Here is a 13,434-nt window from a genome sequence, read left to right as displayed (position 1 = left end):
GCTTCAAAGCCATGCTGCAATTATGGCTGACTTCCGGCCATGGCATATATGCCACCCTCTACCACCTACTCCTCTTTTTTTTGGGGAAAATTGCATTAGCATGGCATACACTCACACACACTATCACACGTGGCAAAAGTGCTTTGACATCTCCCTCAAGATGTCCGCCCCCCTGGCGACCATTTGCATTAGCACGCCGATGACGTCATTGCCTTATAGAGCACATTCGCTTTTCACAGATGACCTTCAATGGCTGCAACATGCCTGCATTCTGTACGTATGTTACAAGAAAAAAAAACTAGGGAAATTTTTTCCACATTAACATCGTCAGCTGCATATTTCTGAGGTTTTTTTTTCGACTACTCATTTCTTAGTTGCTTTTTTCATAATTTGTTTGCCTTGACTATTTGCCTTGTTGCGCATTTGGCTGGGATTTCGGTACAGTGCTGGTGTGTATGTGTTGCAGTGTATCTTTGTGTGGGGCAACATATGTTTGCCACTGACAAACTCATCAAGGCGAGCCGCAATGCCAAGAGCTAGACTCGAGACGGGGCTCTGAGAGAGCTAGAGCAAAAACTGCAACTGAATCAGAGATTTGAGAATGGTTAATATTTTATTTAATTACTGCATCTCCCACCAGATTGTATGTGCTCGTAAAGTCCTATTTGGGCTTTTGTGATTGTGGCTTGACAACCGCATTTCGGTACGATAGGCATCTATCAAGGTTGCATTGTCAAGGTCGGATTGATGGGGCCAAGGCAACACTAAGAATAAGTACTTAACCTATGGCACTGAGAAGAGTTCTGCATAAATTATAGGTTAATTTGGCAAATGAATAAGCCTCACATTTCCCTTCCTGCTAATGCAATTTTCGTGCTCTTTATTCCTTTCATATTATTAATGTATTCGCTTTCATTTCCCTCTCCATTCATCATATATGTACGTATATGTATTCCTAATGACCCAAATGGCTTTCACGATAAAAGTAAATTACTGATTGGCAAATTGGGTAAATTTACGCCAATTTCATGTGATATTAATTGCAGTGGCAGGCCGCACACTTTATCGCACAGCTGTAACAAATTGGTACACCTGTGCCGCCATTAATATTGCTACCAGCAATTTGTTTCGGACTCCCCCTCTAAATATATGTCGCCCATCTAAGGTTATCCGCAAATGCCTTGTCATGGCTGCACGGCAGCTTATCGTTTCCTGTTTTTCATACCAATGAAATTCCAGAGCGAATAACTTAAAAATTTATACTTTCATTTGCCATTCGCGGTCGCGCATGTGTGTGTGAAAATTCGGATTGCGTGTTTGGTTTCATATTTGATTTGCATTCAAAATCGAGATGGCATTTAAATTTTTAATCATTTTTGCTCTCCCGATGCTCTTTATGGTTCAGTTAACCTTTAATAATTACCGTAGAGGGTAATGTGAGTACGTCGCAGTCATTGGAAGTTGTTGGCGGCGTCGTGACTCCTGAAATATTAACGCCTTCCGGAATAAATGTGGCAACCGGAACCGTGGCAGCCGCTAGCTTCCGCTGCGTGCCCTGGAGGCGTAATTATTAACACTTGCCTGCCCGCAAAAGAGAATTTTTTGAGTGACTGGCCTGAAAAATCTTAATCATAAGTCTGGGAAATGTAGGTGAAGTGCATATCTACTATAGATTTCAGTTGTTCTCGGACAACTTTTTTAAATCGGTTGCTTAAGGACTCTATAAGCTGAGAGCAAACTTCGGCTAGCTTGGGGTTAAATGGGCTTAAAGCTGAAGAAAAACAGTGTCCTCTGTTCTCTTATGTGCTTCTTTGGCGCTGGGATCTTTGCGGCTTGGAAAACATAATCTGAAAGGGGTCCTGCTACCTGGCACTTCCACTGGGACGCATGATGGAATTTAATTGGCTTTTAATTACGGGTTGATTCGGGGCACTAGAGACAAGGATTATTAATAGTCTTGAGGGATGTTCTGATAAGCCCCCATGGAAAATGAAAGCAATCGAGTCGATGTATAGCTATAAAGACATATAAAAACTCTCGTTTCCAGTTCCACTATAAATTTTGTTTACAGCATCGATCGGTAATCGGTGGTCATAACTCAGTTGTTGTTATGTTTAAATTTAATTTATTAAACATAATTTGAATTTGAATCAGGCCAATTATGACTCATTTGTCTTTTAGGAAGAGGAAATGAAGGGTGTATTAGTGTTGTGGCAAGTGTATTTGTAACAATTATAATTGAGCTCTAATTGTGGCCACAGGCAGATGTCAAAGGAAAGCCAAAGGAAACCCCACGGCAGTCAGTTCAAACATGGAAATATTCCTGTTGATTGCGGCTTGCCAAATAAATGGCAGTCATTCAACGTCATTGTATGTATGAACATTTAATTAACATTCACACACGGGTGTCGGATTTATTACTGGCCAAATTTGATTTGTAATTATCAAGCATACGACACGTTGGCTGTGCCGGGAGCAGCCCTGATTCAATCAATTAAACTATTTTCATTGGTAGCAGCTAGAAGAAATTCAATTACCTTGGACCCCACATCAGTCACTCTGCCAATCAATCAATCAATCAGTCAAAATTGAGTTATCAGCAAACCCACCGACTGTGAGTAGTTCGGCATCAATCAAAGTCAGCAAGTTTTTGCCCAACAGAGGAGTGTTGACGGTTTTGGTTACGGCTAAAGGTGGCACCGCATATTCGGTTTAGGTGGCAAATGCAACGCCACCGCACCGTAGCACACATCGTGCATAAATTACAAATTAAATGCAGGGCAAACACCGATCTCGCAAAACAAACAAAAAGTGGGAGCTATTATGCTTTACGCCAAGGTTCGACAGTGGGATACCTTTTCCGGGTAAACTGTTCATCCAAATCTGTACGCTAATCGCATAAACACCCCTCCTGTTCTAACAAAATTGTATCTGGTATCTGGTGGCAAATAAGCACGGAAAGCGACACAAAATTTGCATTAGACTAACGCGAACACCCCGAAAAAGGGCACGCAAAATGGAAGTGCGTAATGGCCACCGCATCGGCTGTGGTATTAGCCAACTGCAAACTGCAGTAGCTGCAACTGGAACCATGGCAACAGCTCTGTAGCCTTCAATGCCCATGCCACTGGGTGGCAGCCCACAAACAAGTGCGAGTTCAGATCCAACGGGTTTTCGACGCCGCAGCCCTTGCCCCTGTGTCTGTTGATTTGCTGCCGCAAATAGTGCAGAAACAGAGCAGGTGGGGGATGCAGGAAAAATGAAGGACATTTACCATTCAGCGCCTCCGCAAAAGTAGGCACTGAAAATCAATGAATTCATGGTTTCGCCAAATAGCAAATTCCGGGAAATAGTTTAGTGGCCGACTAATGATGATTCCCTGCTAATGACGTAAGGCCACGATTCACAGCACACGTGACGCTATTTGTTTGCCCGGTTCTGACAGCTTCTGTGGTCACAAGTTTATTGCCTTGCGGCCAAAAAGAAAACCGGAAAATCGCAGGCCAGTAATTTCAATCTAAATTCAATGGGAGGATAACATTTCTGGCATTAATTTCCTTTTTTCAAGTTTATTCTCTGGCTTTCTTTATAATTGAATGGTGGACTGTTGGCGGCCCTTTTTGGCCAAAAAGTAGTAAAAGCAAGCAGCAAATGATGCATTCAGCATAAAAACAAAAGCCCAAACAGGCTTAAGCACCTGCAGGAACAACAGCAGCTGCATTGAACATCAGCGAAAACGAGGTTAAAACGAGTTAAGCACTTGAGGGCCCGAACCGGCCGTGACGTTAACTGAAACTGAAAGCCACAGCCGCCAGTTTTACCCAGTTGTTGTTGGAGTTTTTGTTGTATTTGTGCCCTGTGGGAAAATTTTACGAGTTTAATGAAACCTGAAGAGGTAAACACGGTTAAGGTTTTTTTCTGGGGAGTGGTCAAAATGTAATTACACACACACATACACAACAACACACCAACTCAACCACACGCACACAGTCTGGAACAGAACTGTTGACCGCCGCGCAGGTTAATTGCATCAAAATCTCAGCAGTTCGGTGCGAAAAGGCCAACAGCATCTCTCCCTCTGACGCCTTTTTACTGTACTCGTACACTTTTGCCCTTTGATTTGCTCCGGGCTTTATGTAGAGGAAGTTTGCTTGTGTCCACAAACGATGGCGATGGCGATGGCGTAACATCATTACATTCAGTATCTCGCTGTCATCAACCCCATCAGCGATGCATCACCGAGCGCGCGCTCGACTAATGAAGGGAGAAGGTACGCACCCAATTTACCAGGTCTACAGAAGCAATTAGGGCTATGGATGCTGTCTGTACTTTTCTTCTTAAAGCTGCGAAAAAGGTTCTATGCACTTAGCCCCTGAAAATCTGCCATATCGCGCTTCTCAGTGCGACAGACAGACTTAAATATGCGTGACCCAGGGGAGTACAAATAAGTTGAAGCTCTTCATACTATAAGCATACCTTACTCGTAGACACCAAAATATAGTGATCGACTATCATTTTTCTGCATGCAGTGTTCCTTTCTATTCGAATAGGATTAGGGCCCACAGATGGTTTCTTAAGTTCTTTAGGTTGATATACCAAAATGAAGTACCCTCTAATAAAGCTTCTAATAGTATTGTAAAACTGTGGTTTTATAACACCCATATCCCTGTTCAGAGTAGCATTAATTTACCATCAACACACCCACGAACAGACTATCATTTCCCGAACACATTTCCCCTGCTGAGCAGGGCTGAGCACTACTCCAACCGGGAAGTCCCTCAACAATCCCGTAACACTGCCCTAGTAAAACCTGACAGTAACTATAAACCCAGTTAACACACACAGACATCCCTCGCTGTCCTTTGCATACGCCACTTGACTGGGGGCTCCCACAATTTGTAGACAATTTCGTTATACGGACCATAAACGCAAATTCCCGATGCTCGACGCCTGTGTAAATAAAATTTATAATCAGTGCCAGTTCCACGACCCCCAAGGAAACCCACAAAAAAGTAAAAGGACTTTCGAACAAGACTCTGGTGGGGCTCCTGCTGGCTGAATGGCTGCCAGGGATCGGCAAACAGAAAATGGCAAATGTTGACGCCTTTATTGAGTTTAAAATGCGAATGGCGTCATGGTAGGATGGCATCGAGTTGTTCGTAGATGACGAGGTGGCTTGGCTTTTAGGGGACTTTCTGGGCTGGTCGTAAGTAGTTGACATTGGCCAAAACACGTTCAACACCCCTGCCTCGTACACGAATTTCCAATTAGTCTTCATTTTAAGTAAATTTCCCACACAGTTCGTTTTTACGGGCCAATATTCAATGCGCCCCTGGAAAATTCCCTACTGCCAGTTAATATCCTGCCAGTGGGCACTATCTCGGCCAGAGTTACTGCCACCGATACTGTCCGCTGCCTGTCCGCTGAATTTATGTTCCGGATTGATATTCGAATTTCGAAATAAATGCTGTTTCCAGGGCGGCTTTATTGGCTTTTGGCTTCTGGCTGATGGCAATTTTCGGCAACTATTTTTGCAAAAAAGAATCCATTGACAGACGGAGAGTAGTTTGTGTTGTTGGTGCGGTTGCTGGTTGTAATGCCTGTCGCTCAGACATGCCCGCAAAGGCAGCAGCAGCGGCCGCTCCATCGATTCGGATCTGGGCAAACGGTTTAAAGCTCCAAAGATCCGGGTTGATGCATGTCACTCACAATGTTTGCTGTTGATGCAAAGAAATGGCCTTTTAAATATTTCCATTGGATAGTTTCATCCAATGTTTATAGCTACATAAACGTATCTGGCATGCTGGCACCCTCTTTAAATTATTTTCCCACCACTCGTATACGTATTTTCTGACATAATTGAGACCCAGCAAACATGTCAAAAAATCATCAAAAGAAAGCATTACCGAACATTGAATATGAAAGCCAACAAGTAAACCTTATACAACTTTGTAGAGTCGACAACAACTACGAAGAGTTATTGATGGTAACATTTCTCGCTCTTTATTTCATTTCATTTTTATATTTGTAATAAACTCGCAAAAGCGACAGAAATTACGAGCCACGGCAAAGGGGGAGGGAGAGTTTTTGGCCGCGAGCCAAATTTGTAGAGCCATCCAGAGATGAGACAGGCCAAAAAGGAAGGGCGACCATGTGGTGGCAAAGCGCTGTAGACGACGGGAAATGAAACCAAGCCACGAAATATGTTGACTGCAATAGCGGACTTTCCTGCAATTTATGCCAACGCAATGAGCAGGACGACGAGGACACATTAAGAGCCGTTGAAGCTGTCACAATTTAAGAGGAGGTCTGAAGCGAATACTAACGAAAGAGGGGAGGGGGAGGGGGTCGGGTCTGCAGCGAGTGCTAACGTAAGTATGGCACAAAGCGGTCTAGAGCGAGCGATATTTATCGAGTGGGTCGAGCGAGAGTTCGTGAAAAAGTGAGACCAAAAGGAGCATTTTGTAAGGACTTGAATTTTGTAAGGAACGAGTTATATTCAACGAGTGTGTTTTGAGCGAGTTCCTCCATAAGATTATCTCTAATGAATGAATAGAACCGAAGCAAGTGATTACAAAGGAGTACAATTTCAGCGGGTGCCAACACAAAGGCACTGCCAAATGGGTAATATTATAAAGGAATAAATCAAGACATTTTGCCTGCACTGGACACCGGGGGCTGCGGTCACGCCCAGGTCCACGCAGCCTCGCCGCATCCGCTGCCTGTACATTATTAATGCCCCGACATAAACCGCCGCCTGTCCAAACTTTCCCACAGTCTTACTTCTTCGTGTGCAAGTTTCTGAGTGTGTGTGAATATCTAATATACTTAGTTTGTCAGCTCCTTTGACCGTTTCAAGGCCAACAATTTGGGGGCCTTTGTTTTGCACTGTGTGCCTAGACCCCGAAAAATATGTCAGCCCAAAGAGAGCAACAATTTATCATTCCAGCATGGAGGCCGAGATTGGTCCAGGACCTGCACCTACTTATGTACTTCTGTGTTTCTCTTTCTGGTCAGTGTCTCATCAGGCGCTGAAAGCAAACGCCTGGAGCTGTCAAACGCAAATGTTTGCCTGATGTTCGGATTAGCATATAACAAGCCAAGGACACGTAGATATATCTGTGTCATCCCCTCTACAGAAATATGTACGGGTAGGAACGAGTGTGTCTGAATACGTGTCCTCGCACAGCGTCAGCTGTGGTTCCTTTTTGTAAAAATATTTCTTTCATTTCATGTTCCATATATAACTTCCAGTATCCATACCCAGATGACGTTGCTGTTATTACGCCTGATTTTACTCTCGGGACAGATGCACAAAAAAGTTATGCCGCTTTTTTCCCAGGTGCCTCTCGGAAGTGTTTGTTCAATTATGAGCTGGAGCAAAAAAGTGTTGTTATTGCTGACCGCTTCGTGGTTAAATTTTTTAAAGACAATAAAGAATCGCATAAATATTTATTCAACTTTTGCAGTTAAAACGAACAGGGATTCAGATGTTATACAGTTAAAAGTAATGCATATTTTGATAAAATAATGAATATCTAAAAGTCCTTTTAGACGTGACATTAACATTATCATTATCAGATGTATACAGCTGTAGATATATCCTAAACTCTTCCCCACTTGCTTCTTATAATTAATACGAAAAAGGAGTGTTTCAGTGTGAATACATTAAAGTTTTAATTGGAAACCTCGCCAAACTTTTGGTGTAGATTTCAACTTTAATTGATTTTCACCTGACTAGCTAAAAGTTTCAGTGTCGGCATTTCCTTTATGGGTATCTGTTAGCCCAAGAGAAAGCCTGTCTGTGTCTACGGGTTAGCTCAAAGAGTAGAAAGCCGCTGGTATGCTGGTACACAACATTGTCGCCCTATGCGCCGTAAGCCTTTTCTTGCACGCTTATTTTTATGCAAAAAATATTTACCCATTTATGTTGACTGCAACACTTTTAGCTATTGCCGGACGGCCAGCTCCTCACTCTGCTCTTTGTGTTTTTCCGACTGCTCCTGTTACTGCTACTGCAGTTGTCACAGTCCTTCCCAGCAGTTGCGATGCCGATGGCTCAGTCCTGTTAGCCTTTCTCCTTGCCCCGCTCTGCGGTCGCCCACTGACCGCCACGCCCACACAAGCGACACATTTTTTGGGGGCACTCCGACTTAGATGGAGAATTTATGTAGGCTGTTGTGCCAGAATTGTTATTAATAGCCGGCACGATACATCCTGACTATAGCCATGGAGTGTCGGCTGTGGTATGGTGCACCTCTGACATTTCTGCATATAAATTTTGATTGGGGTACCTAAAAACAAAGTTATGTTTGAGGCTGAGATCAGGTGACTTGCGTCCAAATATACAGAAATTCTTTGGGGTAGGAACGAGAAATATTTGCCATATCTTTAAACTTGCACTCAGATAACTTTAAGAGCGTGATTAAAACTTCTTTATTGATAAGTGTATTTAGAAAAAATCCAAAGAACAAAATATCCAATCTGCAACCGATTTGAAACATCAATTCAAAGTTCAAGTGTCCTGAAGGACAACAAAACACATACACAAATACATCCAGAAAAAAACAGAACCAATGAAAGGGAAACAAGTTGTGTGGCAGGGGCAGTGGCACAAACAAATACGCGTACGAGTGGCAACCAAAAGACAACCGGAAAGTAATGTGCGATAAGGGATAAGGGGAACAGCCGGATCCGAAGCCACACAACAAACAGAAGGCAAATGGCAAAAAGACAAACCGACACAAACCTCAAGCAACTCAGGCAGCCAACGATGAACAATGAGATTTTTCTCCAATTCCAGACAAAGAGAAAAAATACGAATTACCTCTGAATTATTTACGCTGGAATAATTCTCGAAAATGTACGAGTACTTCATTTGCTGCGGCCCCGGGTTCAGTGTTGACTTGGCGCCGCATTTAGCACGAAATTTATGTTGCCCTGTGTACGGATGTGGTTGGTGCCGGGATCCCGCTCCAGGGAATCCCCATGAGGTGACAGAAATCTGTCTGCAACAAAGAGCACACAATTTTTAAGTCGTCACGGTTGGGACAATTATTCAAAAAGTACTCAATGCCAAAATCTGGAGTGTTTCTTAAATTAGCCGGAAGAAAGCAATGGCTCTATCAAAATATTCTGCACAGGGAATACTTTTTATTTCCTTGGATAATGTTAATTGAAAGTGATCTTTCGGAAAGATCGGTTCTGCTCCAGTGAATTCATCTTTCACTGCAATAAATATTTATGAACCCATGGCTAACAAGAGTCATAGAAAAATTGGAGCACCACACAACCTTCAGAATGATTATGCTTATCATTATTAATTTTGCAACTGAGCAAATTTCCTAGAAGTACTCGATATCCTATGATCCAATAGGTATGAGTGAAATCCCAACAAAGTGCCTGAAATACTTTCAAAAGGCTTTGTCAACCTGTGTCTACCCCATAAGTACGTGAGATGACAGGCATGGGATAGTCAGAAGAATACTTTGAGCATGCTTGAATAAACATCATATATTTACTTAGTTTACTTTGAGTTCCTTAGTCTCTTTTGGCTCTGCAGAAGAGCCAGGAGGGCACTATGCAGGCAAAGGACAAAGGAACTAAATGCAATATGAAATATGGAATGTGCTGTCGGGCCTGTCGAGTAATAGTTTACTCTACGCCACGCGGAAATGGAACCATCTCGCATACACGAAATATTTTGGGGTAGTAGGCAATATTTTGTTATTGTTAGAAGGCATTGTTCGACCTGCCCCATGTGGCAACATTATTCAATGTCTTTTGTTACCTTGAACGCTGTGTCCTTGCCGCAAAAGCGTCCTTGGACTGCAGTACTTTCATCGCCATCGCTATCATCCAACAAAAGCAGGTGGTACCGACAGGCGATATGCGACGCGGTGCTGTTTTTTGTGGCTCCATTTAGTTGCTTTCTAATATGAAATAAACAAAGCTGCGGAGCCGCAGCCAGAGCCAAAGGCAGTGCCAGAGCGAGCTGCAGCACATTATCCTGATCCTGTGCAGAGAGGTGTGAAATTCAATTTCGCCAATTCGAAGCAGCCATTGTGCTGCCACTGGCCCTTTTTCGCTTTCACTTTTGCCATTGGCCCTGGCCCGACTGTCCGTTTTCATTATTATGGCCATTTGCCGTGACTGTGACGGCAACGGCGACGGTGATGCTGATGCTGATGTTGCTGGTGCTGGTGACTTCTGCCCTGAACCTGGACCTGGAGTAACTGACAGATTGCTGGCAAGCGCTTGAACCTCAGGCACAAATTAAATTCCAGTCTCGTGCTGCAGGAAAGAGCAGCAAATAAAAGAAGTCAAATCAAATAATTGAAATGTGTGTGTGTGTGTGTGTTTGTGTGTGAATAGTTGGCTAGTGGCTTAAAAATTCATTAGAGCCGCATACATTGATGCCACGTCCAGGGCAAAGTTCAGTCCGCCTCTCACTCAAGCCCCAACCCAACGAACTCAATCCCAATCGAGATGCCAATCCTCCATGCAAATGTCCAAATACTGGCAGGCTCCTTTGGGGCTATAAATTTCAAATAAAAGCCGTCGATAACATAAATTATAAAATTAGTTTGCCAATGCGTCTAGTCGTCGGCCACTGGACCTGTCTCGTCTCGTGTCGATTCGTCGTCCCCCGACAGCAAATAAAACCCGAACTAAATTTGAAAATTACCGAAAATTTAGTACATTTCAGTGTCTTCCTTTGACCCTTGAGGCAAGTGTAAACCAATGGCAAATTGAGCTACTTCTGCTTCTGCTTTGGCATTCAATAAATTCAATTTACGCCAAGTTGAGTAAAAAGTAGATCCATTAGGTTTTTTTTCTTTCCTCATTTTCTAGTAATACTATAACTTATGTCACGGTGAAGACTTTACGGGTCCTTGCAAACAATTTTACTATAAATTTTAATTAATCATTCAGCTATTTTCTGCTATTTTTCCTGGAACTTTTGCAGCCTGCACTTTTAATTAAAATAGCGACAATAAATGATGTCTCGAAGCCAATTAAAATGTGATTTCAAAGCAATTTTATCAGGGATTATTCAGCACTCAACGGACCGTGTAGCAAGCACTTGATAGCTCTCCAGAAGGCGAAGCACAAACGGCCAGAGGACAAGGGACTCCTCCTTAATCAGCGTGGCGTGGCGTGGCACGGCGTATGCTTTATGTCATGGCCTTGATTTGATTAATTAACAGTATGCCACATGGCTGGAGTTGTTCAGGCGAAATGCTGCTTGTCTAATAGATATCATTCACTGTGAAACACTTTGAATCACTCACTCATTCGTTGAACCACCCACGCACTTGAGGCCTGTGAATGCGGACAGCTGCTGGTCTGCGGTCAGCGAGTGCCCAGGCGGTGTATACGTAATGTGTGTTTGAATAATTAAAAGGGCTGGACTGGGCAAGCAGAAAGGTCAGAGTTCATGGCTTAATGCTGTAAGTGATATTTAAAGAAATGTAGGCGAAGCCAGAGGGCATTCATTAAGGCGTCCAGCAATCAACGGCAACTGGCGTTGGATTAATGTGTTGGCCAATTTTCAATTTGGGCGCGACATTAAGTCCAGCAGAAGCTGATTCTGGGAGAGGGGGAGAGGCTGGAAAGTGCACCGAGTCAAGGCGCGGCCAAGAAGCCAGCTGGAAAACAGAAAATGGAAATGAATAAAATTAAAATATGAATTGCACAACGCCCCCGTGTAGCGCGATGAAACACAAGAAGTGCAAGTCCGACAAGTGGGGAAAGTCCGCCAGTACGGGCAGTAGTCCTCTGTGCCATTACCATTGTCGTTGCCTTGTTAATGACATGAAAAGCCAAACAGGCAGCGAATAAAGGATAAAGTTGCCTGCAACTGACGCGGACAGCCATGCAGCAATTAAACAGCAAGCCGTTATCGGGAAGGAGTGGAGAGCAGGCTCCTTGCATCGGAATGGAGGGCAAGGGGAAATTTTCTCTCAGAAAGGAGTCAAAAGCAAGCAGCATGAGTCTGTTTGGTGTGAAGGTGGGAAGTAGCCAGCTGGGGGTCATTTATAGCGTGACTTCTGGCACAAAAGAAACTGGAGAATTCTTTCTCAGACACTTTGAGTCCTGGCAGAAAATGCTGTTAATTGCTAAGTGATTGGATGACTATTATAATGGCCAACGATTAAATGCTTAAAGTGTACGAATTGCCAGACAAGCTATCCAATTTAATCAGACTTCAACTTGGAATAACTAACCAGGTGAAAAGTTCCCTCACAGTTGCACCGTCCCCATCCAATACATTTCCTCTCCCACTTTGTGCCTGTGGCAGTTGCAGGGGAGAACTTTTCTTATCTGCCAGGAAATGGTATAGCCAATTGCCAGGAGCTATTCCTGATGATTCCCACCCATCAGTGTTCCCGGGTCTGTGGCTGTCATTAATGAGTGGAGATGCAGTGGGTGACTGGCTGCAGATTCAGTTGGAAAAGCCATCATTTTGCCGCATGCAAGGAATGGCTGGCCGGCATATTACTGACATTTCTCATTAGGTGTTGGTGGCACCATTTTTGTAGCTCATTCCCCCCTGTTGCCAGGGGCACGCCAGTACCAGATGCACCACCGCATGGACAACTACACCCTTCAATCTCTGGATCTCGTTGCATTTGTTGGTCAACAAGCTCTTGGCATCAGAAGCATTCATTATGGCTCTGCTTTCCTTGGCTCCGCCTGGTTCTGTTCGGTTCAGTTTGGTTTAATTTGGTTTGGCTTCTGTGAAGCTGGGTCCAGCCCCAGCCTGCCATTTATGATGTTTCCCTCAAGGACAGCAAAAGCAGACAAGCAGGTCTGCCGGCGACACGCCCACAGAAATGATGCCTTCTGCTTTCCGGACTCTGTGTTTCTTTTTGTTTGCTCTGCACACAAAGTGTCATAAATTAATACGAGGTTTTTTGGATGGTTCTGTGGACCCATGTGGGTGTTTTTGTATCCCTTGTGCTGATTTTGTTTCCAAAAATAGTAAACATTATTTAATGCTCAAACGTAAAATGACTTAACAAATATTTTCATGGAATTTAATTTCGTATTTTGGAATAGAATTTAAGCTGTACTAGACTTAATGAAATGGAATAGAAGTTCGCATCAAAGAGTAAACGACTTGAACGGAGCTCAAGGATGCGAAGGATGCGAATGATGCTCGAATTGATTCTGATGTGAACGGATTCCTATATTTCCATCATCGTCAAACAGGCAAAAGCTGCGGCCAAAAATCCTTGAAACCATTTCATTGTTATTGCCTTTGTCTTGGGGAATACCTCAAGTGCCGCTTGACTAGTCGCTAGCCATGCTAATGAAGCAGAGGAGCAGTTCAGCCGTGGAGCACTGGAGCATCCCCCTATGATTCAGACTTGGTTTTAATCAAGCGCCTTGCACTTTGGTTTTGCCCTCGTTTGTGGCATGCCTCAC

This window comes from Drosophila miranda, chromosome 2 (assembly GCF_003369915.1).
Source record: "Drosophila miranda strain MSH22 chromosome 2, D.miranda_PacBio2.1, whole genome shotgun sequence".
In the NCBI taxonomy this organism is placed as follows: Eukaryota; Metazoa; Arthropoda; class Insecta; order Diptera; family Drosophilidae; genus Drosophila; species Drosophila miranda.
Note: the sequence above shows the minus strand (reverse complement) of the source record.